We start from the raw sequence: 27,487 nt of genomic DNA, 5'->3' as shown, positions 1-27,487 counted from the left end.
ATTTTAAGTTCCTGTACAGTTAACATACAGTATTATATTAGTTTCAGGGAGTAGTATAAGGATTCAACAATTTTATCACTCAGTGCTCATCAAGATAGGTGTAATCTTAATCCCCTTCCCCTATTTCCCCCACGTCCCATCCATCTCCCCCCGGGAACCAGTACTGTGTTCTCTATAGAGAAGAGGCTGTTTTTTCCTTTGGCACTTTTTTCTCTGTTCATTTTGTTTGTTTCTTAAATTCCACACATGAAGCAATCATATGGCATTTGTCTTTCTCTGAGTGATTATTTCACTTACCATCATACTCTGGCTCCACCCACGTTGCTGCAAATGGGAAGATTTTGGTACCTTTTATGGCCAAGTAATATTTTATTATGGGTACATACCACACCTTATTTTTCCTGTATTCCTCTACCTATGGACACTTGGGCTGCCTCCGTACAATGACTACTGTAAATAATGTTGCGGTAAATACTGGGGTGCATGTGGCTTTTCATTTTAGTGTTTTCACAGTCTTCGGGTAAATAGTGGAATTCCTGGATCTTACTGGATCCATTACTGGATCATATGGTAAATCCGTTTTTCATTTTTGGAAGCACCTCCATACTGTTTCCCACCATGGCCGCACCAATTTGCATTCCCATCAAGTGCACAAGAGATCTTTTTACTTCACGTCCTCTACAACACTTATTTCTTGTGTGTTTTTGAATTTAGCCAATAGGACAGGTGTGAGATGATGTCTCATTGTGGTTTGGATATGCATTTCCCTGATGATGAGAGATGCTGAGCATTTTTTCCTGTGTCTATTGGCCATCTGAATGTCTTCTTTAGAGAAATGTCTACTCATGTGTACCCATTTCTTAATTCGATTAAATTATTATATATAATAATATATTATATATAATATAATATATAATACATAATATATATTATATACACACATAAATAAATGTATATATGTATAACTATACACACAAATATATATACATATATACATAAATAGATGTATATATGTGTAAATATATATATATATGTATATATATATATATATACACACACACACATTAAAAGAATATATATATTCTCCTTTATCCAGTCATCTGTTGATGGACATCTTGGCTTTTTCCATATTTTGGCTATTGTGAACATTGTTGCCATAAACACTGGGGTGCACGTGTCCCTCCCAATCACTGTGTTTGCATCCTTCGGTTAAATACCTGGTGGTGCAATGACTGGGTGTCAGGGTAACTCTATTTTTAATGTCTTGTGGAACCACCATATTGTCTCCCAGTGTGGCTGTACCAATTTGCATTCCCACCAAGAACATAAGAGAGTTCCCCTTTCTCCGCATCCTTGCCAACATCTGTTGTTTCCTGACTTGTTAATTTTAGCCATTCTCACTGGTGTGAGATGGTGTCTCATTGTGGTTTTGATTTGTATTTGCCTGGTGGTGAGTGATGTTGAGCGTTTTCTCATGTGTCTATTGGCCAATTGTATGTCTTCATTGGAGAAATATCTATTCATATATTATGTCTGTTTCTTGTCTGAATTATTTGGTTTTTGGGTCTTGAGTTTGATAAGTTCTTTATAGATCTTGGATACTAGCTCTTTATCTAAGATGACATTTACAAATATCTTCTCCCATTCTGTAGATTGTCTTCTGGTTTTCCTGTTTCCATTGCTGTGCAAAAGCTTTTTATCTTGATGAAGTCCCAATAGTTTATTTTTGCTTTTGTTTCCTTTGCCTCTGTGTTCTACTGCTTCTCAGTAATAGCATTTTTAAATTTTAGCCTGATGATATTTTAGTTCTTTTATTTCTACAAGGGATTCTCTACTATATTCTATACTTTTTTTCAAGCCTCACTCTTATCGTATAAATATTGTTTTAAATTCTAGTTCTGGCATCTTACTTATATCCATATTGATTAAATCCCTGGCCATGTATACTGCCTCTCGCTCTTTCTTTCGGGGTGAGATTCTCTGTCTTGTCATTATGTCCAGAACAAAATAGATGAAAGGGAAAGAAAAGACAAAAATAGCAACAACACCACCACAAAATATAAACAAAACAAAATAAGAAAGAAACTGAGGGTTTTAGAGGGGAGGGGAGTGAAGGGATGGGTGAGCTGGGGGGTGGGTGTTCAGGAGGGCACGGATTGCATGAAGCAGTGGGTGCTACATGCAGACAGTGAATCATGGAACACGACACCAACACTGATGATGTACTGTGTGGTGACTAACATAACGTAATGAAAAAAAAGGGGGGGGGAGAAAAAAAAGGGGAGGAAAAAAGAAAAAATCAAACAAGCAGTAAAACAGAACAAAACAATAAATTAACCTTGGGTGTATTTTGGTCTGTTTGTTAAAGCAACTAGATCCCGGGCGCCTGGGTGGCTCAGTGGGTTATGCCTCTGCCTTTGGCTCAGGTCATGATCTCAGGGTCCTGGGATCGAGTCCCGCATCTGGCTCTCTGCTTGGCAGGGAGCCTGCTTCCTCCTCTCTCTCTCTCTGACTGTTTCTCTGCCTACTTGTGATCTCTGTCTGTCAAATAGATAAATAAAATCTTAAAAAAAAAAGCAACTAGATCCCAAAATAAGAAAGAAAGAAAAACTTATATATATACAAAAGTAAAATAAAATAAAATGGGAATAAACATATATATATTTCTATAGAGATGTTTATATATAAAAATATATATTGTTTATATATGTTTATGTATATGTTTATATATAAACATGTATATCATATGTAAAAATATATATAGTATATGCATAGTATACATATATATATGTATAGTATAAGTAAAATAAAAATTTAAAAAGTTTAAAAAGAAAGGATAAAAATAAGAAAATAGTTGAAAAAAGTAAAAATAAAAGACTAAAGAATGATTTATAAAACCATGGATGCTGTTTTCCCCAAGACCCAGAGTTTTGCAGTTCTCTAAGATTGGTAAACTTGGTCCTAGTGAGTTGTTCCTGCTGGTCTTCTGGGAGAGGGGCCTGTTGCACTGATTCTCAGGTGTCTTCGCCTGGTGGAATTGTCCCCCCTTGCAGGGAGCCAGGCTCAGTGCACTTGGCTCTAGATTGCACTTTGTGGTGCCATTTTGTTCACAGAAGGATTTCAGGACCTTCTTTCAGTGGGGGAGATGAAAATGACAATGCCCCAATCCCTAGCCCAGCAGCTGGAAGTTCAGCACCCTCCCAGCTCTTCAGTGAGCCCTCCAAGAAGAGCCATCAGTCACTTGTCTCCCTGGTATCTGTTGGATCTGTGTACTAACCCAGCTTTTGACCAAGCATTTTTACCTCAGGCCCATGATCCAGTTTCCAGTCTCCAAACACTACAGATTCCTTTGGCCTGGATCTGTGCCTTTCCTTCCGGGGAGGGAGGCTTTTTTGCCATGTTTCTGCCTTTCGGTGGGCCTCTGTCTGGAGAGCAGTCACTCGACCAAGCAGGGGTTTACAGTTTATGGCAATGCCCAGCAAAACCCAATGCCTAGACTTGCCGTTTTCAGCCAGCCTCAGATGCTCAGGAACTCTGTCACATCAAAACATCCCTGTCCTTTTTGTGACCTAAGGGCTCCTGAGACCACACTGCCCCACCTCAGATTCCACCCCTCTTCAGCACCTGGGCACCTTTAAACCAGGGACATCCCCAGTGCAGTACACTTCTAAGAGTTCTGATTTTGTGCTCCTCTGCTTTTAATACTTTCTAGGTAGCCACCTTAAGCAGGCTCCCTCCCCTCTGCAGTTTACATTCTGACCTATTAACCCGGATTCATTTCTCTGCACCTCTTACCTTGCAAAAAGTGGTCACTTTCCTATTTGTAGAATTGCAGCGGTCCTTTCCTCAGATCTCCTATTGATTTTGCAGGTGTTCAGAATGATTCTACAACTAGCTGAATTCCAGGGACCACATGAATTAGGGTCCTCTATTCCTCCACCATCCTAACTCCTCCACAGAAGCATTTTATTTTGATGTAGTCCTTTTTTTTAATTGTGTTATGTTAGTCACCATAAAATACATCATTAGTTTTTGATGCAGTGTGTCCTAAGTTTATTTCCACTTTTGTTTCCTTTGCCTCTGGAGATATATCTAGAAAAAATGCTGTTGTGACCAGTGTCAGAGTCTTTATTATCTGTGCTCTCTTCTAGGATTTTTATGATTTTAGGTCTCACATTTAGGTTCTTAATCCACTTTGAGTTTATTTTTGTGTATGGTGTAAGAAAGCCATCCAGTTTCTGTATTTTGCATGTGCCGTCCCATTTTCCCAACATCATTTGTTGAAGAGACTTTCTATTTCCCATTGCATATTCTTCCCTCCTTTGTCAAAGTTTAATTGACCATAAAATCATGTGTTTATTTCTGGGCTCTCTGCTCTGTTCCATTGATCCCTGTGTCTATTTTTGTGCCATTTCTGTACTATTTTGACTACTGCAGCTTTGTAGTATAAATTGAAATCTGGAACTGTGATACATCCAGCTTTGTTTTTCTTTTTCAAGATTCCTTTGCCATTCAAAGTATTTTGTGGTTCCATACAAATTTTAGGATTGTTTGCTCTAGTAGTATGAAAAATGTTGTTGGTATTGTGATAAGCATTCTCTTAAATCTGTAGATCGCTTCGGGTACTAGGAACATGTTAATGACATTCATTCTTCTAAACCATGAGCATGGAATATTTTTCCATTTCCTTGTGTCACCCTTATTTTTTTAATCAATATTTTACAGTTTTCAGAGAACAAGTCTTTCACCTCTTTGGTTAAGTGTATTCCTAGGTATTGCATTATTTTGGTGCAAGTGAAATGGGATGGTTTTCCTAATTTCTCTTTATGCTGCTTCACTAGTGTATAGACATATCAGAATGTGTACTCTGCTATTTTAAGATGGAATGTCCCAAATATATCATTTGATCTATCTGGTTCAGTATGGCATTCGAGGTCACTGTTTCCTTGTTAATTTTCTGCTTGGATGATCTATTCATTGATGTAAGCAGAGTGTTAAAGTCTCCGATTATCACTGCATTACTACTGATTATGCCCTCTATGTTTGTTACTAGCTGATTTATGTATTTGGGTGCTCCCATTTGGGGTGCATAAGTATTTACAATTATTATATCTTCTTGTTTGTTTGTCCCCCTTATTGTTATGTGGTGTCCTTCTTTGCCTCTTGTTATAGCCTTTCTGTTAACAGATCTTGTCCAGTACAAGTATGACCACCTTGGTTTTCATTTCACATTCATTTGCTTGAGAAATGTTTCTCCACTACTTCACGTTAATCTGCATGTGTCTTTAGCTCTAAGATGAGTGTCTTGCAGGCAGCATAGAAATGGGTCTTGATTTTTTTTCCATCCCATCACCCTGTCTTTTGATTAATCATCTAATCATTTATATTCAATGGGATTATTGATTGGTATGTACTTATTGCCAGTTTGTTAATTGTTTTTTTAAAATATTTTATTCATTTGACAGAGAAAAATCACAACTAGGCAGAGAAGCAGGCAGAGAGAGAGGAGGAAGCAGGCTCCCCACGGAGCAGAGAGCCCGATGTGGGGCTCGATTCCAGGACCTTGGGATCATGACCCGAGCCGAAGGCAGAGGCCTTAACCCACTGAGCCACCCAGGTGCCCTGTTAATTGTTTTTTAGGTGTATCTGTTCCTTTCTCCTCTTGCTCTTTTCTCCAATGGACAGTTGGCTTTCTTTAGCAAGGACTTGGATTCTTTCTCTTCACATTTTGCATATCTGTTACAAATTTTTGATTTTTGGTTATCATCCAGTTTGTACAGAATAGCTTTTGTATATAGCAGTCAATATTAAGTTAAGGTCACTTAAGTCTGAACACATCTTTTATTCCTCTCACACCCCTCACCTACACTTTTGATATATTAAGTCATAATTTATATCCTTTTATTTTGTGAGTCCCTTGACTGATGTTTATGGATATCTTTATTTTTATTGCTTTTGTGCTTCCTTTTCTTTTGGTCTTTGCTTTTCATTCAGAGTCCCCTTAACATTTCTTGTAGTGTTGTGTTAGTGCTCATGAATTCCTTTAATATTTGCTTACGTGGGAAACTGTTAAGCTCTTCTATTCTAAACGATAACCTTGCTGGATAGAGTCTTTTTGGTTACTGTTTTATTTTTTGTTTTTTGTATTTTTTTTTCCTTTTGGTACATCAAATACATCATGTCATTTTCTTCTGGCCTGCAAAGATTCTCCTGAAAAATCAACTGGTGGCTTTTTGAGTTTCCCTTTATGTAACTGTCTTCTTTTCTCTTGCTGGTATTAAAATTCTCCTTTATCAATACTTTTTGCCATTTTAACTAATATGTATTATGGTGTGGACCTCCTTGAGTTGATTTTTTATTGGGGCTTCTCTGTGTCTCCTGATTCTTGACTTCTCTTACCCTTACCAAATTTGGGAAGCTTTCAGCTATTATTTCTTCAATAATTTCTATCTCTTCTTCCCCTGAAGGAAATATTCTTATGCTTTATGGCATCACTGGCTTTCCTAAGTCTATTCATTTTGTATTCAGCTTGACCACTTTCTATTGCCCTGTCTTCCAAGTCACTGTTCTGTTCTTCAGATTCCTCTATTCTACTATTCATTCCATCAGTGTATTTTTTATTTCATTTATTGAGTTATTCATCACTGGTTGGTGTTTCTTTATTTTTTCTTTCTCTTTGTTGAGGGTCTCACTGAGGTCCTCTACTCCTTTCTCAAGTCTGGTGAGTATCTTTATGACTGTTCCTTTAAATTCTCTATCTGGCATATTACTATTCTCCTTTTCATTTAGTACTCTTGCTGTGATTTTTGTCCTGTTCTCTTTCACTTGAGACATATTCCTCTGTCTCCTCATTTTGTCTAACTCTCTATGTCTGTTTCTGTGTGTTAGGAATGTTAGGTGTGTCTCCCGTCTTGAGAGAAGTGGCCTTATGAAGAAGAGGTTCTGAGGTCTCAGTCACCATGTTCTGTAGTAGCTACCTTTCTTTCTCCCCAGCACAGGACTCATGTTGGAGTTGTGTGGCCCATGTCAGGACTGCATGTGCATTGCCAGGATTGTGGTACTGTTTTGAATATACTCTTACCAAAAGCATATTGGAGAGGAGACATCTGACAAAGAGAACTTGTACTGGAGACACAATCTTAGTAAGAATTGCACAGGTGTGTTTTTGAAAGGGTCTGTAGCCAGTGAGATGCAATCTGGTTTGGAGGGGTTGGATCCACAGAGGGCACTGGGCAGGATGTGTGGTGTTGATGAGATTTATACAGGTCTGCTATAGGAGAGCACCTGGAGCATTAACCTGACTGGAGGGTGTGTTCCTGCAGGGGAACATGAGTTTCTGGTGTGCTGATAGCAAGTGAGCTAATGAGTGTTGGCTCAACACAGGTTTTCACAGTTGTCTGTGTGCTCACACTCAGAAGAGGAGGAGGGAAATGTCACCTGCCTGCTTCTTTATTCCTGGAGGGGTCCCCAACAATCTCTGTCCCTCTGGGGCATGCTCTGACATTAGTAAATAATTCTCTCTCTGGTTAAACCCCAGGCCTATTTCAAACCACAGCATTTATGTGGTTACTCTGTTGGCTCTTTGTTGTGCACCCCTGGAAAGCGGGAGGTTTCAGTTTCCTCTTGAGCTCCCAGCTATCCTAGAGCTGAGACTGCTGATTTTTTTATGTCCCATGTATTAATCCCCACAGGTCATAGGGACCTCAGAAATTAAGCCTCTCTGATTTTCATAATTAAATATTATGGGAATTTGTCTTCTCCCTGTGGGCTCCTTGATGTGAATCCGCCTATGCCTTACCTGTCTCCACTGCCTCCCTTCCTCATTTTTTTAGCTCCCTCCTGCATCTCCACCATTCCTACCTGGCTCAATGCAGCCTCTTCTCTACATTTAGTTGTGAGGTGTTAGTTTTGCCACTCTTTGAGTTGTCTTCTGCATTATTTACACTGATATGGGTGTTATCTAGTGGAAAAGATAATATTAGGGGTTTCCTGCAGCAGCATCTTCCCTGGGCTCAGTACAAACTCCCAGATCAAGAGAAAAGGCCACTCCATGGAACTCTATCTTATAAAACTATTTTCAAGCTTGACACTTCTGCCAGAACTCCTCCAAATGATACAAGGTCTCATATGTGCCAATCATGATGGCATTATTCTAAAACCCTGACATCTGCAACAACTGTAGAATGTGTCTTGCTCAGTTTCGAGGCCCATCTGACCTTGTGGACATTCTAGATGACCCTTTTTCATTTCTACCCCATCACCTTACCACGTCCTCTTCAGAGGACCCCAGAAGCTCCCTGTGTCCTCTTCACACCATAGGGGCCCTTGTTGTTACCACCACAATGCCACGTCCCTTCCAAGTCACAATCGCCTCATCCAATACCAAGGATGAACTCACTATGAGCCCAAGAGCCTGACTTCTTTTTCTCCATAAAATGTCATACCCCTCCATGAGGTTGCAGAAGTGGATGCCAGGACTATTAGGGTCCCTGTTCCTTTTCTGATATTCAGTATGTCTCAGAGAGAAACAAAGCTTGGCTCCTTTAACCAAGATCCTTCCCACTTCACTAAGGAATTCAAAATCCTCACAACTGTTTTTTGATCTCACCTGGCAGGTCATTCATATCACCTTTACCATGTGCTGCATCCATGAGGAAAAAAAAATCTGGTCTTTGACTCAGAGGTGGGCTGGTGATACCCACACCCAGATTCATGACTGAGCTCTAGTTTGAGTATAGGTGGTCCCAAATGCCTACCCTAGCTGGAATTATCAGGGAGGAGACCCTGGCAGAATTAATCAGGACTAAAGGATAACTTGCCTAATTGAGGGTATGTAAAAAGCAATCATAAAACCTGTAAATTATGTAATACTTGAAGAAATAACCCAAGGCCAAAATGAAAATCCCATGTAATTTCATTCTTGCTTAGCAAAGGTCTGAGAAAATACACCAACCTACATCCTGAAGGCCAAAAGGGCATGGCATTATAGCGATGCATTTTATCAGCCAGGTCTCCTCTGACATCAGACAAAAGCTTCAGAAGCTCAACAGGGACCTCAGACCTATGACCCCGCGCTATTAAAGACAAGGTCTTCAATAACTGAAGGTAACATGGAGGGTTGAAATGGAAGAGAGAGACAAGGGGCAAACTCAATGTATGGAACCCGTCCTTCTCTGGGTCCACCCAGGGACAAAAGCCTTTAAAGCTATAAGCCACTAAGACTCCCTATGTCCCAGGAACACCCCAAGCCTGCTTCCTTTGTTGTCAATCAGGGCATCTGGCCTAGGAGTGTCAAACATGTCCTCCATCAGGGCCTTGTCTGGTGGGGAAACAACCAGGGCACTGGAAATTGGAATAATTTCTTCCCACAAGCAGAAGGGTCATCCCATAATGCAAAACTCAAGCCCAGGCCATCCCAAGTAATTAACAGACTCACACCAAGGCCACTTTAGACACCCTGCTGCTGCCTTTAGCTCTGTACCTCAATTATGAGAAGCCCAACAGAGCAGGGAAGGATGATCTCTCCTTTGACTGAGGGCTCCAGAGGCTGTATAGGTTCCCATGTTCTTCATCACTATGTTAGAGCCTTGAGCAACCCTGAGTATGGCAGGAAACAAATTGAATACCTAATAGATACGGGAGTCACTTTTCCACCTTTATAAAATACTCAAGAGTCCCATTTAAGTCTAGACCCTCCTCACTGTTATAGATGGGCTCCCAGAGGGGACATTTCACTTCTTCTTTAAGTTGTTGGGTGGGCAACAATACATTCACCCACTACTTTCCTGTTTTACTCAATTATCCCATTCCATTTCTGGGAAGGGATAAGAGGACAAAGGTACAAACTAATCTTTCCCTTCCTGAGACTGACCACCCCTGCTGGCATTTTTGTTTTCTGAGCTGCCTGCCCCTTCAAAGAGCAGGGTCTCTGTTTTTCAACAGGTGCCCCTCAGGGATGGGATACCTCCGTTTCAGAGTGCTTTCTATCAGCAACTCCTGTAAGTGTACAACTTCGAGATCCTCATCTCTTCCCCAGAAAATGCCGGTACCCCCCTTATGTTCGGAAGCCAGACAGAGACTACAGCCATTCATACAAGAATTCTTAGGGATAGGACTTTTGCACCTCTGCAGGTTTCTTTGAAATACCTCCATGTTGGCTGTAAAAAGTCCAATGGCTCACATAGAATGATACAGGACCTAAGACTATCAACAAGTCCATTATTCTTTTCTTTTCTTTTCTTTTTAACACAGAGAGAACTAGGATTGGAGGCGCAATTCTCCAGAGAGAGGACTTTTTTTTTCCATTTTATTTATTTTTTCAGCATAACAGTATTCATTCTTTTTGCACAACACCCAGTGCTCCATGCAAAATGTGCCCTCCCCATTACCCACCACCTGTTCCCCCAACCTCCCACCCTTGACCCTTCAAAACCCTCAGGTTGCCCCAACCTCCCACCCCTGACCCTTCAAAACCCTCAGGTTGTTTTTCAGAGTCCATAGTCTCTTATGGTTCGCCTCCCCTCCCCAATGTCCATAGCCCGCTCCCCCTCTCCCAATCCCACCTCCCCCCAGCAACCCCCAGTTTGTTTTGTGAGATTAAGAGTCATTTATGGTTTGTCTCCCTCCCAATCCCATCTTGTTTCATTTATTCTTCTCCTATCCCCCTACCCCCCCATGTTGCTTCTCCATGTCCTCATATCAGGGAGATCATATGATAGTTGTCTTTCTCCGATTGACTTATTTCACTAAGCATGATACGCTCTAGTTCCATCCACGTCGTCGCAAATGGCAAGATTTCATTTCTTTTGATGGCTGCATAGTATTCCATTGTGTATATATACCACATCTTCTTGATCCATTCATCTGTTGATGGACATCTAGGTTCTTTCCATAGTCTGGCTATTGTAGACATTGCTGCTATAAACATTCGGGTACACGTGCCCCTTCGGATCACTATGTTTGTATCTTTAGGGTAAATACCCAGTAGTGCAATTGCTGGGTCATAGGGTAGTTCTATTTTCAACATTTTGAGGAACCTCCATGCTGTTTTCCAGAGTGGTTGCACCAGCTTGCATTCCCACCAACAGTGGAGGAGGGTTCCCCTTTCTCCGCATCCTTGCCAGCATCTGTCATTTCCTGACTTGTTAATTTTAGCCATTCTGACTGGTGTGAGGTGATATCTCATTGTGGTTTTGATTTGTATTTCCCTGATGCCGAGTGACGTGGAGCACTTTTTCATGTGTCTGTTGGCCATCTGGATGTCTTCTTTGCAGAAGTGTCTGTTCATGTCCTCTGCCCATTTCTTGATTGGATTGTTTGTTCTTTGGGTGTTGAGTTTGCTAAGTTCCTTATAGAGTTTGGATACTAGCCCTTTATCTGATATGTCGTTTGCAAATATCTTCTCCCATTCTGTCAGTTGTCTTTTGGTTTTGTGAACTGTTTCCTTTGCTGTGCAAAAGCTTTTGATCTTGATGAAATCCCAATAGTTCATTTTTGCCCTTGCTTCCCTTGCCTTTGCCGTTGTTCCTAGGAAGATGTTGCTACGGCTGAGGTCGAAGAGGTTGCTGCCTGCATTCTCCTCAAGGATTTGGATGGATTCCTTTCTCACATTGAGGTCCTTCATCCATTTGGAGTCTATTTTCGTGTGTGGTGTAAGGAAGTGGTCCAATTTCATTTTTCTGCATGTGGCTGTCCAATTTTCCCAGCACCATTTATTGAAGAGGCTGTCTTTTTTCCATTGGACATTCTTTCCTGCTTTGTCGAAGATTAGTTGACCATAGAGTTGAGGGTCGATTTCTGGGCTCTCTATTCTGTTCCACTGATCTATGAGTCTGTTTTTGTGCCAGTACCATGCTGTCTTGATGATGACAGCTTTGTAATAGAGCTTGAAGTCCGGAATTGTGATGCCACCAACTTTGGCTTTGTTCTTCAATATTCCTTTGGCTATTCAAGGTCTTTTCTGGTTCCATATATATTTTAGGATTATTTGTTCCATTTCTTTGAAAAAAATGGATGGTATTTTGATAGGGATTGCATTAAATGTGTAGATTGCTTTAGGTAGCATAGACATTTTCACAACATTTATTCTTCCAATCCAGGAGCATGGAACATTTTTCCATTTTTTTGTGTCTTCCTCAATTTCTTTCATGAGTACTTTATAATTTTCTGTGTATAGATTCTTAGTCTCTTTGGTTAGGTTTATTCCTAGGTATCTTATAGTTTTGGGTACAATTGTAAATGGGATTGACTCCTTAATTTCTCTTTCTTCAGTCTTGTTGTTGGTGTACAGAAATGCAACTGATTTCTGTGCATTGATTTTATATCCTGACACTTTACTGAATTCCTGTACAAGTTCTAGCAGTTTTGGAGTGGAGTCTTTTGGGTTTTCCACATATAGTATCATATCATCTGCGAAGAGTGATAGTTTGACTTCTTCTTTACTGATTTGGATGCCTTTAATTTCTTTTTGTTGTCTGATTGCTGAGGCTAGGACTTCTAATACTATGTTGAATAGCAGTGGTGATAATGGGCATCCCTGCCGTGTTCCTGACCTTAACGGAAAAGCTTTCAGTTTTTCTCCTTGAGAATGATATTTGCGGTGGGTTTTTCATAGATGGCTTTGATAATATTGAGGTATGTGCCCTCTATCCCCACACTTTGAAGAGTTTTGATCAGGAAGGGATGCTGTACTTTGTCAAATGCTTTTTCAGCATCTATGGAGAGTATCATATGGTTCTTGTTCTTTCTTTTATTAATGTGTTCTATCACATTGATTGATTTGCGGATGTTGAACCAACCCTGCAGCCCTGGAATAAATCCCACTTGATCGTGGTGAATAATCCTTTTAATGTACTGTTGAATCCTATTGGCTAGTATTTTGGCGAGAATTTTTGCGTCTGTGTTCATCAAGGATATTGGTCTGTAGTTCTCTTTTTTGGTGGGATCCTTGTCTGGTTTTGGGATCAAGGTGATGCTGGCCTCATAGAATGAGTTTGGAAGTTTTCCTTCCATTTCTATTTTTTGGAACAGTTTCAGGAGAATAGGAATGAGTTCTTCTTGAAATGTTTGGTAGAATTCCCCTGGGAAGCCGTCTGGCCCTGGGCTTTTGTTTGTTTGGAGATTTTTGATGACTGTTTCAATCTCCTTACTGGTTATGGGCCTGTTCAGGTTTTCTATTTCTTCCTGGTTCAGTTGTGGTAGTTTATATGTCTCTAGGAATGCATCCATTTCTTCCAGATTGTCCAATTTGTTGGCGTAGAGTTGCTCATAGTATGTTCTTATAATTGTCTGTATTTCTTTGGTGTTAGTTGTGATCTCTCCTCTTTCATTCATGATTTTATTGATTTGGGTCCTTTCTCTTTTCTTTTGGATGAGTCTGGCCAGGGGTTTATCAATCTTATTGATTCTTTCAAAGAACCAGCTCCTAGTTTCATTGATTTTTTCTATTGTTTTTTTGGTTTCTATTTCATTGCTTTCTGCTCTGATCTTTATGATTTCTCTTCTCCTGCTGGGTTTAGGGTTTCTTTCTTGTTCTTTCTCCAGCTCCTTTACGTGTAGGGTTAGGTTGTGTACTTGAGACCTTTCTTGTTTCTTGAGAAAGGCTTGTACCGCTATATATTTTCCTCTCAGGACTGCCTTTGCTGTGTCCCACAGATTTTGAACTGTTGTGTTTTCATTATCATTTGTTTCCATGAATTTTTTCAATTCTTCTTTAATTTCCTGGTTAACCCATTCATTCTTTAGAAGGATGCCGTTTCGTCTCCATGTATTTGGGTTCTTTCCAGCTTTCCTCTTGTGATTGAGTTCTAGCTTCAGAGCATTGTGGTCTGAAAATATGCAGGGAATAATCCTAATCTTTTGATACCGGTTGAGACCTTATTTGTGACCCAGGATGTGATCTATTCTGGAGAAGGTTCCATGTGGACTAGAGAAGAATGTGTATTCTGTTGCTTTGGGATGAAATGTTCTGAATATATCTGTGATGTCCATCTGGTCCAGTGTGTCATTTAAGGCCTTTATTTCCTTGTTGATCTTTTGCTTGGATGATCTGTCCATTTCAGTGAGGGGAGTGTTCAAGTCCCCTACTATTATTGTATTATTATTGATGTGTTTCTTTGATTTTGTTATTAATTGGTTGATATAGTTGGCTGCTCCCACGTTAGGGGCATAGATATTTAAAATGGTTAGATCTTCTTGTTGGACAGACCCTTTGAGTAGGATATAGTGTCCTTCCTCATCTCTTATTATAGTCTTTGGCTTAAAATCTAATTGATCTGATATAAGGATTGCCACCCCAGCTTTCTTCTGATGCCCATTAGCATGGTAAATTGTTTTCCACCCCCTCACTTTAAATCTGGAGGTGTCTTCGCATCTAAAATGAGTTTCTTGTAGGCAACATACTGATGGGTTTTGTTTTTTTATCCATTCTGATACCCTGTGTCTTTTGATTGGGGCATTTAGCCCATTAACATTCAGGGTAACTATTGAGAGATATGAATTTAGTGCCATTATTAGCCTGTAAGGTGACTGTTACTGTATATTGTCTCTGTACCTTTCTGATCTACTACTTTTAGGCTCTCTCTTGGCTTAGAGGACCCCTTTCAATATTTCCTGTAGAGCTGCTTTGGTGTTTACAAATTCTTTCAGTTTTTGTTTGTCCTGGAAGCTTTTTATCTCTCCTTCTATTTTCAATGATAGCCTAGCTGGATAGAGTATTCTTGGCTGCATGTTTTTCTCGTTGAGTGCTCTGAATATATCATGCCAGCTCTTTCTGGCCTGCCAGGTCTCTGTGGATAAGTCTGCCGCCAATCTAATATTTTTACCATTGTATGTTACAGACTTCTTTTCTCGGGCTGCTCTCAGGATTTTCTCTTTGTCACTAAGACTTGTAAATTTTACTATGAGGTGACGGGGTGTGGACCTATTCTTGTTGACTTTGAGGGGGGTTCTCTGTATCTCCTGGATTTTGTTGCTTGTTCCCTTTGCCATATTAGGGAAATTCTCTCCAATGATTCTCTCCAATAGACCTTCTGCTCCCCTCTCTGTTTCTTCTTCTTCTGGAATCCCAATTATTCTAATGTTGTTTCGTCTTATGGTGTCACTTATCTTTCGAATTCTCCCCTCATGGTCCAGTAGCTGTTTGTCCCTCTTTTGCTCGGCTTCCTTATTCTCTGTCATTTGGTCTTCTATATCACTAATTCTTTCTTCTGCCTCATTTATCCTAGCAGTGAGAGCCTCCATTTTTGATTGCACCTCATTAATAGCTTTTTTGATTTCAACTTGGTTAGATTTTAGTTCTTTAATTTCTCCAGAAAGGGCTTTAATATCTCCAGAGAGGGTTTCTCTAATATCTTCCATGCCTTTTTCGAGCCCAGCTAGAATGTTCAGAATCGTCATTCTGAACTCTTGATCTGACATAGTACCCATGTCTGTGTTGATTAGGTCCCTAGCCTTCGGTACTGTCTCTTGTTCTTTTGTTTGTGGTGATTTTTTCTGCCTTGTCATTTTGCCCAGATAAGAGGATATGAAGGAGCAAATAAGCTACTAAAAGGGTGGCAAAGACCCCGGAAAAATGCGCTGTAACCAAATCAGAAGAGACCCCAAATTGTGGGGGGGAGAAAGGGGATAAAAACAGGTTCTGAAAAAAAAAGAAAAAAAAAGAAAAAGAAAAAAATTTTAAAAATAAAACAAATAAAAAAATATAAAAAAGAAAGAAAAAATATATATATTTAGATGAACTAGTCAAAAAACGTTAAAAAAGAAAAGGGTAAAAGTTTTAAAAAATTTAGCAGAAGAAGAAAAAAGAAAAAAGAAAAAAAAATTGAAAAAAGAAAAAAAAATTGAAAAAAGAAAAAAAAATTGAAGTAGCTGCAAGACTAAACAATCATGGGGAGAAAGCCATGAGTTCCGTGCTTTGCTTTCTCCTCCTCTGGAATTGCTCTGCTGTCTTAGGAATTGAATCTGCTTTCTCCTTGATAGATGAACTTCATCCTGGCTGGATATTTTGTTGATCTTCTGGGGGAGGGGCCTGTTGTAGTGACTCTCAAGTGTCTTTGCCCGAGGCAGGATTGCACCGCCCTTACCGGCGGCCGGACTAAGTAATTGGCTCGGGTTCGCTTTTGGGAGCTTCTGTTCCCTGAACGCTTTCCGTAGAGTTCCAGAGGACGGGAATGAAAATGGCGGCCTCCCAGTCTCCGGCCCGGAGGAGCCGAGAGCCTGGGGCCCCACTCCTCAGTGCGCCCCCAGAGGACAGCACCCAATCACTCCCGTATCCCCAGCCTCTAGCCGCGCTCCGAGCTCACCCAGCCCGCGACCAGTTCAAGGTAACCCCGAGCTGAGAGTTCAGTCCTCGGCTCTGTCTCTGCAGCCGGCTTCTCCGTTCTAATACCTGCGAGCTCTCCGACACTCTGACACCCCCGATCCTTCTTTGACCCTGCGGGGCCTGGGGCCACGCTGGCCCCGCATGGGCTTCACCCTGGTTTAGCCTCTGGAGCAATGTCCCTCAGTGGAACAGACTTTTAAAAGTCCTGATTTTGTGCTCCATTGCTCCGCCGCTTGCTGGGAGCTGGCCCCTCCCCCCGCGGTCTATCTTCCCGTCGTTTTAGATTCACTTCTCCGCCAGTCCTACCTTTCAGAAAGTGGTTGATTTTCTGTTTCTAGAGTTGCTGTTCTTCGTCTCTTCGCTCTCCCGTTGGATTTGTAGGTGTTTGCAATATTTAGATAAGCTATCGAGCTGATTTCCCGCTACCTGATGTAGTCTCAGGCTGCTTCTTCTCCGCCATCTTGACTCCTCCCCCCGAGAGAGGACTTTTTTTTTAAGATTTTATTTATTTATTTGACAGACAGATCACAAGTAGTCAGAAAGGCAGGCAGAGAGAGAGGAGGAAGCAGGCTCCCCACTGAACAGAGAGCCCGATGTGGGGCTCGATCCCAGGACCCTGGGATCATGACCTAAGCCGAAGGCAGAGGCCTTAACCCACTGAGCCACCCAGGCACCCCTTTTCTTTTCTTTTTAACACAAGAAGAACTAGGATTGGACGCGCAACCCTCCCGAGAGAGGACTTTTTTATTTGACACATAGAGAGAGACAGCAAGAGCAGGAAGACCAACAGGGGGAATGGGGAGAGGGAAAGCAGACTTCCCCCTAGGAGGGAGCCTGATGTGGGGCTTGATCCCAAGGTCCTGGGATCATGACCTGAGCAAAGGCAGATGCCTAACAATTGAACCACCCAGGCACCCTTATAAGACTGTTATTCTTCTTCACCCAATTATTACTAACCATTGTACCCTCTTAGGACAGGTCTTCTCAGGTACTGTGTACCTAAATATGATTTCTTTTTTTTCCTTGTAAAAAAGTTTTTAATGACATACTCAGAATACAATATATAAATTGTTTAATATACATTATAAAATCATTAATTTTAGGAAGTTTCCAACTGTCTAAATACCTACAGAATCCCATATTCTAGCATAAATCATCATAAAGATGAATGATTACCTCCATTATGCCAACACTAAAATTTACCCGTATTCTAACATTGAGAAATGAGATAAAAGACAAACATTATAAAGTTTACCTAGAAAATATCTACAGTGATTTCACAGATTATTTTAAATACATATATAAAGTTTTTTTTTTAATTTTAATTTTTTGAGACACATGACTTGTCCTACTTTAATAACATGATTCATATGTTGAATGGGGCTTATAATGTGGAGGGCAGAACAGAGGATTTGAAGCTGAAGACCATTGTTCAATCTAGGATTGAACTTCCTAGATTGCTGGCATTTCTATCCTTTGTGCCAGTTGGCACATTTTAAACATCTAAATAAAAAATTATATAAATAGATCCTGGATATCAATCTTTTGTCTGTACTGTCATTTTCAAATATCTTCTCCCATTCCGTGGGTCGCCTCTTTGTTTTGTTGACTGTTTCCTTTGCTGTGCAGAAGCTTTGGATCTTGATGAAGTCCCAAAACTTCATTTTCACTTTTGTTTCCTTTGCCTCTGGAGACATATCTTGAAAGAAGTTGCTGTGGCTGATATCGAAGAGGTTACTGCCTATGTTCTCCTCTAGGATTCTGATGGGTTCCTGTCTCACCTTGAGGTCTTTTATCCATTTCGAGCTTGTCTTTGTGTACAGTGTAAGAGAATGGTCGAGTTTCATTCTTCTACATATAGCTGTCCAGTTTTCCCAGCACCATTTATTAAAGAGACTCTTTTTCCATGGTATATTTTTTTTCCTGTTTTGTCAAAGATTATTTGACCATAGAGTTGAGGGTCCATATCTGGGCTCTCCACTCTGTTCCACTGGTCTATGTGTCTGTTTTTATGCCAGTACCACGCTGTCTTGGTGATCAAAGCTTTGTAGTAAAGCTTGAAATGAGGTAACGTGATGCCGCCAGTTTTATTTTTGTTTTTCAACATTTCCTTAGCAATTCGGGGTCTCTTCTGATTCCATACAAATTTTAGGATTATTTGCTCCAGCTCTTTGAAAAATACCAGTGGAATTTTGATCGGAATGGCATCGAAAGTATAGATTGTTCTAGGCAGTATAGACATTTTAACAAAGTTTATTCTTCCGATCCAAGAGCATAGAATGGTCTTCCATCCTTTTGTGTTTTCTTCAATTTCTTTCATGAGTGTTCTGTAGTTCCTCAAGTACAGATCCTTTACCTCTTTGTTAGGTTTATTCCCAGGTATCTTATGGTTCTTGGTGCTATAGTAAATGGAATTGATTCTCTAATTTCCCTTTCTGCATTTTCATTGTTAGTGTATAAGAAAGGCACTGATTTCTGTACATTGACTTTGTATCCTGCCACGTTACTGAATTGCTGTATGAGTTCTAGTAGTTTGGGGGTGGAGTCTTTGGGGTTTTCCACATAAAGAATCATATCATCTGCAAAGAGAAATAGTTTGACTTCTTCATTGCCAATTTGGATACCTTTTATTTCTCTTTGTTGTCTGATTGCTGTTGCTAGGACTTCTAATACTATGTTGAACAAGAGTGGTGAGAGTGGGCATCCTTGTCGTGTTCCTGATCTCAACGGGAAGGCTGCAAGCTTTTTCCCATTGAGGATGATATTTGTTGTGGGTCTTTCATAGATAGATTTTATGAAGTTCAGGAATGTTCCCTCTATCCCTATACTTTGAAGAGTTTTAATCAGGAACGGATGCAGGATTTTGTCAAATGCTTTTTCTGCATCAATTGAGAGGACCATTCTCTTACACTGTACAAAAAGATAAGCTCAAAATGTATAAAAGACCTCAACGTGAGACAGGAACCCATCAGAATCCTAGAGGAGAACATAGGCAGTAACCTCTTCAATATCAGCCACAGCAACTTCTTTCAAGATATGTCTCCAGAGGCAAAGGAAACAAAAGCGAAAATGAAGTTTTGGGACTTCATCAAGATCAAAAGCTTCTGCTCAACAAAGGAAACAGTCCACAAAACAAAGAGGCAACCCACGGAATGGGAGAAGATATTTGAAAAAGACAGTACAGACAAAAGGTTGATATCCAGGATCTGCAAAGTACCCCTAAAACTCAACACACAAAAAACAGATAATCATATCATCATATCAAAAAATGGGCAGAAAACATGAACAGACATTTCTCCAATGAAGACATACAAATGGCTATCAGACACATGAAAAAATGTTCATCATCACTAGCCATCAGGGAGATTCAAATTAAAACCACATTGAGATACCACCTTATACCAGTTAGAATGGCCAAAATTAGCAAGACAGGAAACAACATGTGTTGGAGAGGATGTGAAGAAAGGGGAACCCTCTTACACTGTTGGTGGGAATGCAAGTTGATGCGGCCACTTTGGAAAACAGTGTGGAGATTAAAAATAGAGCTTCCCTATGACCCTGCAATTGCACTACTGGGTATTTACCCCAAAGATACAGATGTAGTGAAAAGAAGGGCCATCTGTATCTCAATGTTTATAACAGCAATGGCCATGGTCGCCAAACTGTGGAAAGAACCAAGATGCCCTTCAACGGATGAATGGATAAAGATATGGTCCATATATACTATGGAGTATTATGCCTCCATCAGAAAGGATGAATACCCACCTTTTGTAGCAACATGGGTGGGACTGAAGAGATTATGCTGAGTGAAATAAGTCAAGCAGAGAGAGTCAATTATCATACGGTTTCACTTATTTGTGGAGCATAACAAATAACATGGAGGACATGGGGAGATGGAGAAGAGAAGGGAGTTGAGGGAAATTGGAAAGGGAGATGAGCCAAGAGAGACTATGGACTCTGAAAAACAACCTGAGGGTCTTGAAGGGGTGGGGGGGTGGGAGGTTGGGGGAACAATGTGGTGGGTATTAGGGAGGGCATGTATTGCATGGAGCACTGGGTGTGGTGCAAAAACAATGAATACTGTTACGCTGAAAAGAAATTTTTAAAAATCTAAAAAAAAAGTCTAAAAAAAAGAAAAATAAGTCAGTCAGAGAAAGATGAATATCACTGAATTTCATTCATATGTGGAATTTAAGAAATGAAACAGGTGAACATAGGGGAAGGGATGGAAAAACAAAAGGAAATGAGAGAGGGAGATAAACATAGGAGATTCTTAACTCTATGAAACAAACTGAGGTTTGCTGGAGGGGTGGTAAGTGGGTTGATGGGGCAACTGGGTGATGGACATTAAGGAGGGCATGTGAATGAATGAGCACTGGGTATGTATGCAACTGGTGATAATGAATTCTACCACTGGAAAAAATACAACATATGTTAATTAAAATGAATTTTTTAAAAATTTAAAACAAAAAGAAAGCAAAAAAAAAAATCGCTTTCCTCTGTATCCCAGTGCCCTGGATTCCCAGCTCCTCTTCCCTTTGAGTGGCAGGACCCCTCCACTAGGTTACTCAACAGGTAACTTGGACTCTCCTCCCTCAGGCCTTTAGGGACTGTCCACATTCATTTGGACAGAACTTAATGAAGGACTTCTCTACACCTCTGCTCCCCAGACGCAGTGTCTTACTTCAATATGCTGATGATTTACGTATCTGCAGTCCCGATGACAACACCTCTGACACAAATACCATCCTGGTGCTTCAGAGCTTCCATTCTGAACTATAAGATCTCCCCTCGAAAGGCCCAAATTTCCTTTCAGAAGGTTCAAATCCTAGGATTATTATTAACTCCAGGGACTAAGAGCCTCTCTGACAACCATAAGGGTCTCATTTTAATATGAATACTCCCTCCACAAAATAGCACCTTCATTCCTTTTTAGTATTGCAGGGTTTTGTCCAATATGGATACCCCAATTTGGGTTAATAACAAGCCTTTTTATGAGGCCCTGAAGGGACCTGAGGAGCAGTCTCTGGAGTGAGACCCTAAAATGACAAAAGCTTTTGGGACCCTCCGTCAGGTACTTACAAGGGCGCCGGCAATGGATCTGCCAGACCTCTAGAAGCACTTGTCCTTACATGTGCATGAGAGAAGTGGACTGGCCCCTGGAGTCTTGATCCAAATACTGGGACCTTCCCAACACTTGCTCACACTCCTGTCTAAGAATCTAGGTCCTGTGGCATAGGGATGGCCTCCGTCCTCTGAGTACTGGGGTTTACAGCCCTACTGGTAGAAGAGGCCTCTAAGTTAACCTTGGGCCCAGGCATAACTGTTTATATACCTTAATGGGTTTTGGACACTCTGAATTCTAGGACATTTCATTGGATTTCCTAACGTAGAATTTTAAGTGCCCAACCCTTTTATTAGAAACACCAGAATACTCTTTGGTATCCTGCCCTCCTCCACAGAAGCACTGCAGCACCCACTGGACTCTACACAAGGTGCAGACCTAAAACTCCCGTTGTTGAGCCCCACTGGCTGCAAAAACTCAGAAATGAGCCCTTCTCATTTTCCCAGTCATTGACTTTGGGGATGTGTTTTCCTTGTGTGATCTCTTCCATACTTCTCTCTCTCTCTCTCTCTCTCTCTCTCTCTCTCTCTCTCTCTCTTCTGGTTTCAATCAGGATTCCCTCCCCTCCACAGCACCCATGATCCATTTCTCCCCCAAGTCATGTCTTCACATCTCCCACCCTCCATGATGTGGCCTCTTCTCTGCCTCTAGCTGGTGCAAGTCCTCAGATTTGCCAGTCCTCAGATAGATTTCTTGGATATTCAGAATGATATGATATTTATCTAGCTGTGTTTGAGGGTCCAGGCAAGTTTGGGATACTCCAACTACTACACCATATTAACTCCTCCCTCTGGACCATCTTGTTTCTTTTTCTATTCTTTTCTTCAACTTTCTTTTGGTGAAACACTTCAGATGTATCCTCCTGGAAAATTTCATGTACATAATTTCTCTGCCTTCTTGCATGTAGGGTTCATCCTCAGGAATGCTTCTCTGGTGCTGAATAATGCCTTGTACCTGTTTGAGACTTTATACCCCACACATTATCATCCAGGACAAGAGAAAACATTCATTTCCCTGCCATCAGCCCCAAGAATCAGACAACAGGTCCACTGCAACAAGTTTCTGCAGTTAAATAACTGGAATGGTCACAGGCAAAAATCTGTTTCTCCTCAGGGGCTCAGGCACATCAGAAAAGATACAGAGGACTGTGAATTCCCTTAACCAAGTGACAAGATTTAACATAAGAGCATCAAACATCTACTCTACTACAAACTTGTCAGAAACTAAAAGGGAAAAAAATCTATAAATGTGGCATAAATACACACAGGTTTTTATTGAGGACATTTTTCATGCAGGTGAGACACCTTGCAAGCATGCAATTATTAAAAAGGCATTGACTTTTCCCCCCCAAATCCTAAGAATTAGAAGGGAAAAGGATCTTAACTGGGGGGGTAAAAAGAGGTAGGGAGTGAGGCATAGATCTACGAAGGTATAGGAAAATGTGATCTAAATTTTCAAAAGGCAGAGACTATTTCTACTTTAATTCAGAGAGGGCTCATGAGAAGAAGTGACATGTGATGCCTGATGACTCATGGAGTTGCTGGGACTTTATTCTGTTCAGAGAAAATTCTTGAAATTTAATTTCCAGAACCAAGACAGAGCAAACCCCACTAAAATACACTGAACTTATATTGACAACTGATCATTAAGCACAACTGAAAGACAAAATTGCACACAGAGTATTCCAAGCACATCACCGCTGAATTGGGTTTAGGTAAGTACTGGAGCCTGGGCTGCTGGGATCTTGGTCAGAAGGGAAGCCAGTGCATTTTGTCTCCAGTGTATCTTCCTGGGAGGAACAGAGGAGTCACTTTGCAGCAGGTGAAGATGAGGACTGCAGGGGGAAGAGCACTGGGAGAAGGAGGGCTGAGGACAGACTGAAACTGGGGGAAACACCTGGGAAAGAACAGGAAGGTGGCTCCAGAGACTTACCAGCGCTTCCAAATCCATAATGCCAGACCGGCCAGAAGCACCAGGGGCACTATCACCACCAGGAAGACCAATCCCATGGAGTGGGGCTGCTCTGTGGTTTTGGTGCACAGAGGAGGTTACTTCTCAACTATCTGGGTTGAACTGTACCTCACTGGTCTTCTTTTCTCATGTCACCTTTTGCCTCACCACCTGCCTTTCCTCTTTTCAATTCTCCCATCCCCCTTCGGATATGGACCTTCAACAGCCCTCCACATCCTCCCACATCTGCAGAACCCACAACCTCAGGTCTTCTACTTCTTGGATTACTGACTTTTTGGTCCTTTGTAGTCTGGAGTCCCTAGAATTCCCTATTTTTCATCTGATTCTCCTGCTCTGTTAGAGGAATATAGGCCCCCTTTCCCAGGTGGGTTCCAGATCTTTCTTACCCCAGTAGAGGATGATGTCCTGGCCTCCCAGACTACTGTGTCTCACCCGGCACAACAGGCCGGCTGCCTCCCCGGCTTTCACATCCAAGGACATCTGAAGATACCATGTCCCATCAGCATGGGGCAGGACATCACCTCGCTGGGTGCCCTGTTGCTCCTGCTCACCCCGCATCCACATCACCCACACAGGCTTTGGGTAGAAGCCAGAGACATGGCACACCAGCAGCAGACGGCCAGGACCTGGACTGGGGCCAGTGGACAGCCAGGCCTCTGGTCTCACTGCAGACACAGAACAGGTAATTATAGACTGAGAGAGTAGGTCTTCATATCACTTTATAGAAACATCTTTCCACATCTAGAGATCTGTTACTATTGTCCCCTCTCCTCTTGACTCCTTCTCACCTTGAATTTGAGGGAATGGTACAAGTTTATGAGTACAGAGTAGAGAATTCATGGAGGAAGGGACCAGGACTGACCTTGTTGCTGGAGATATGCCTTCCCTGCATCAAGAAGACCCAACAGGAACCGGGGGCAGGAATCACTGAGGAGGGTGTGTAGTATTTCATTGAAAACATGGTACTGATGGAATAGTCTGCAGACCTGCTGAGCCCTACTTCCTCCCTTTGGAGATGGCCACCATGACGTGTTCTGGAAACTCATGAGATCTGATCCTTGATAAGCAATCCTCGCATAGCCTACTGATACATCTCCAAAGTGGGAATCACAGCCTCCTGCAGTCTGTACCTGAAAGGGATCTGGGAACAGAGACTGTGAGTTACAGGACAGGGGGAGGGAAAGAAATGAAATAACATGCATGGAAGCCAAGGATGATGGAAGAGAGGGAGAAGTTTAGGGAACTGGAAGGAATAGATCAGTTTGGTTTGGGGGGACATTCACACAAAGGGGAAGTGGTGGTTGATGCAGACAGGGGAAGAGGTGAAGGCTTGAAGAAGGAACAATTGTTGAAGGAGAGACATGAATGGTATGGCTGGAGGACAGGGAAGGGCTCAGCATGAGAGCTGTGGTAAAAAAAAAAAAAAAAAAAAAAAAAAAAAAACCCTAAGTTGAAGGGATTGCAGTGGGTACAGAGAACACATAAATAGAGTTCACTAATAGGACCGAATGGGGAGAAAACTCATTTCAAGGAGTCATTCACAGAGTGAGGGAGCAGAGTGTGCCTGATTGGAGGCCAAGGAGAGTGTGGTGTCAGGAGTCACTAGTGAGGGACTGGAGAGCTCAGTCTGCACTCAATGAGAGGTGTGGAAAGTAGCAAAAGACATGATATTTTACCAGAATTGGGGTCTGGCTTCTACCCTCTGCCTAGATTAGTGTTGTCCAGATTTATTATGGGGAGATGTGAAATTCAGAAGCCAGTAGGTTTCTATCCTAGAGAAAGAAAGAACTCAAGGAGGCACACACACCTGCCACCTCCATCCCACCCTGGAGGGAAGTGAACTCACATTCAAGCTGCCATTCGCTGACATGGTAATTAAATATCTGAAGAAGTCTAATCAAATTTGTATGGAATGTTCTTTCCAGTTCTGTGAATCTCTCCTTACTGAAGTTGCCCTTGGACCAAGGCCACAGGAAAATGAAAGCACCGGTCTTGTTGTTCCAGCCATGAGTCTGCAGCTCATCTAACCATGCTGAGCCTTGATTTTGTGTCCAGGAATGGTTATAAAAGGACGAGGTCAGGATAATTCTGAAGGAGATTGGCTTTTGGAAGGCTGTGGGCAAAAAACAGATTGAGGAATAGGAGAGCATTTGGAAGGAGACAGAATGGAGAAGAGGGTACAGGGAGGAGATCTAATATCTGGAGGACAGAGAAGCCATATTTATCTCAGGAGACATGTACTGCCCCAGAACACTGAGCTTCGTACCCATCCTTCAGAAGAAGAGCACATCCTTCAGAAGAAGAGTCCTAGATGTGGGAATGCTCAGGAAGGAACCAGGCTGGCACTCTGGTCCCCAGATAAATGGGGAGGAACACACACCATGAGTGCACACACACAGAGACACAAATGCACACCTGTAAACACACAACCATATGCACAGATGCACACATATGCACACACTATGCACACAAACAAAAGCAGACACATCCCCACACACCGACACACATGCACATGCTGAGATGTACACAGGCACAAACATACACATACTCATACATACTCACACAACACACACATATACACATATTTAAAGGCACACAAGCATATGTTCACACATTACACACACAAATACTGGTACACACACACACATCACACACACTCACATGTGTACCCATTGGGTAGGGCCACAGTTCTTACCATCTTCACTGTCACCACCTGGGAGGAGAAACACCAGCAACACAAGTTGCAGAAACAGCATTGTATTTGCAGATGTTTTCTTTCTCTTACAAGTCAGCCTTCGATGTCTGTTCTAACAAACCTACCCCCCCACACACACAGCCCCTCTCTTCTGACTTCCTTCTCCACACACAAGCTTTCCCTGAGTCTCTGCTAAAATGCAAATGTGCTCCTCCCTCAACACTGGAGACCTACTCAGACTCTCACTTCCTCTCTTGATCTGACCCTCCTCTCTGGCTTCCAGCTTCTCCCTGTCACCAGCTTCCATCCTGCTGTCCATCCCCTAATTCAGTTGCTACAGAACCAGTCCTGTGTGGCATGGAAAATCACCCCACCTCTCAGGCCTTTCCTTCTCATCCAGATAATAACACATGAAAACACATGGCTCCCAACACACAGCCCTGGGCCCTGCTGTCACTCTGTCCCTACTGCCCTTGTTACACGCCCATGTGTTTTATTTCCTGTCATTTCCCCATTACAGTCATTCATATATCTGACTTCTCACTGTTGATGTTAAAACAAAAACAACAAAAGAATCAGCCAGGTAAATTTGAATATCCAGTTGCTTCCATTAAGTGATTCAAGGATGGAACAGCATCCCATCTGACGGGTAGAGGGAACTCTGAAGAGATGTATAAATGGGTAGATTTTATAGGAAGGAAATTGAAAATGAAGAAAAGGAGGGTTTCAGCTGTTTATTCCCTTAATTGGGAGCGCAAAGAGGGTCTTACCATGCAGATGACCTCCTCTCCCTGGGGAATGGAGAGGGTCCATGTGAAAAAGCACCTCAATGCTGCAGACCAGAGAATTATCACTGAGGGATGCAGTGAAAACTGAAGCTAGGTTAGGGATAAAGCAAGGTTTAGGGACTTAGCCTAGCCCTAGGCACCAATTTGGGCCCATGGATTTCTTTTTCACAGTTGCTCTATTCGCTTGTCCAGATTCCCCCATGATTATCTGTGTAACAGCACCAGCAACCACCAGTCTGCCATTATTCATAGGGGAGGAACCAGGAGCCATCACAGAGACGACAGGACATTTAAACATCTGAAGAATGCCCTCTCCATCTAACTTACATTAATATATATTCACTCACCAAATAGTCACTTAACACCTGCCTGGATCCAAGCACCACACTACACTCATGAAAATACAGTTTTCACAATACAATCACTTTAAATCAAGGAACATTTAAGTCTACCTGGGAAGAAAAGAACTTTATATTTTGGTGTGCTGAGTTATTTTTTCTTTCATTGGTTTATTTTAAGTTCCTGTACAGTTAACACAAATATTATATTAGTTTCAGGGGAAGAGCATAGGGGTTCTACAATCCTAT

The 27,487-nt window shown here is 41.6% G+C and overlaps 1 protein-coding gene and 1 pseudogene across 2 annotated transcripts in view; both read right to left on the bottom strand.

Moving 5' to 3' along the window:
• LOC123928052 (T-cell surface glycoprotein CD1a-like) overlaps positions 1–27,487 on the bottom strand; it is a 73,022-nt gene that overhangs the window by 5,225 nt on the left and 40,310 nt on the right. The window lies entirely within an intron of this gene.
• On the bottom strand, positions 22,827–26,222 carry LOC123928055 (annotated as a pseudogene).

Source organism: Meles meles, chromosome 17 (assembly GCF_922984935.1).
Source record: "Meles meles chromosome 17, mMelMel3.1 paternal haplotype, whole genome shotgun sequence".
NCBI lineage: Eukaryota > Metazoa > Chordata > Mammalia > Carnivora > Mustelidae > Meles > Meles meles.
Note: the sequence above shows the minus strand (reverse complement) of the source record. Positions and strands in the feature narration are given on the sequence as shown.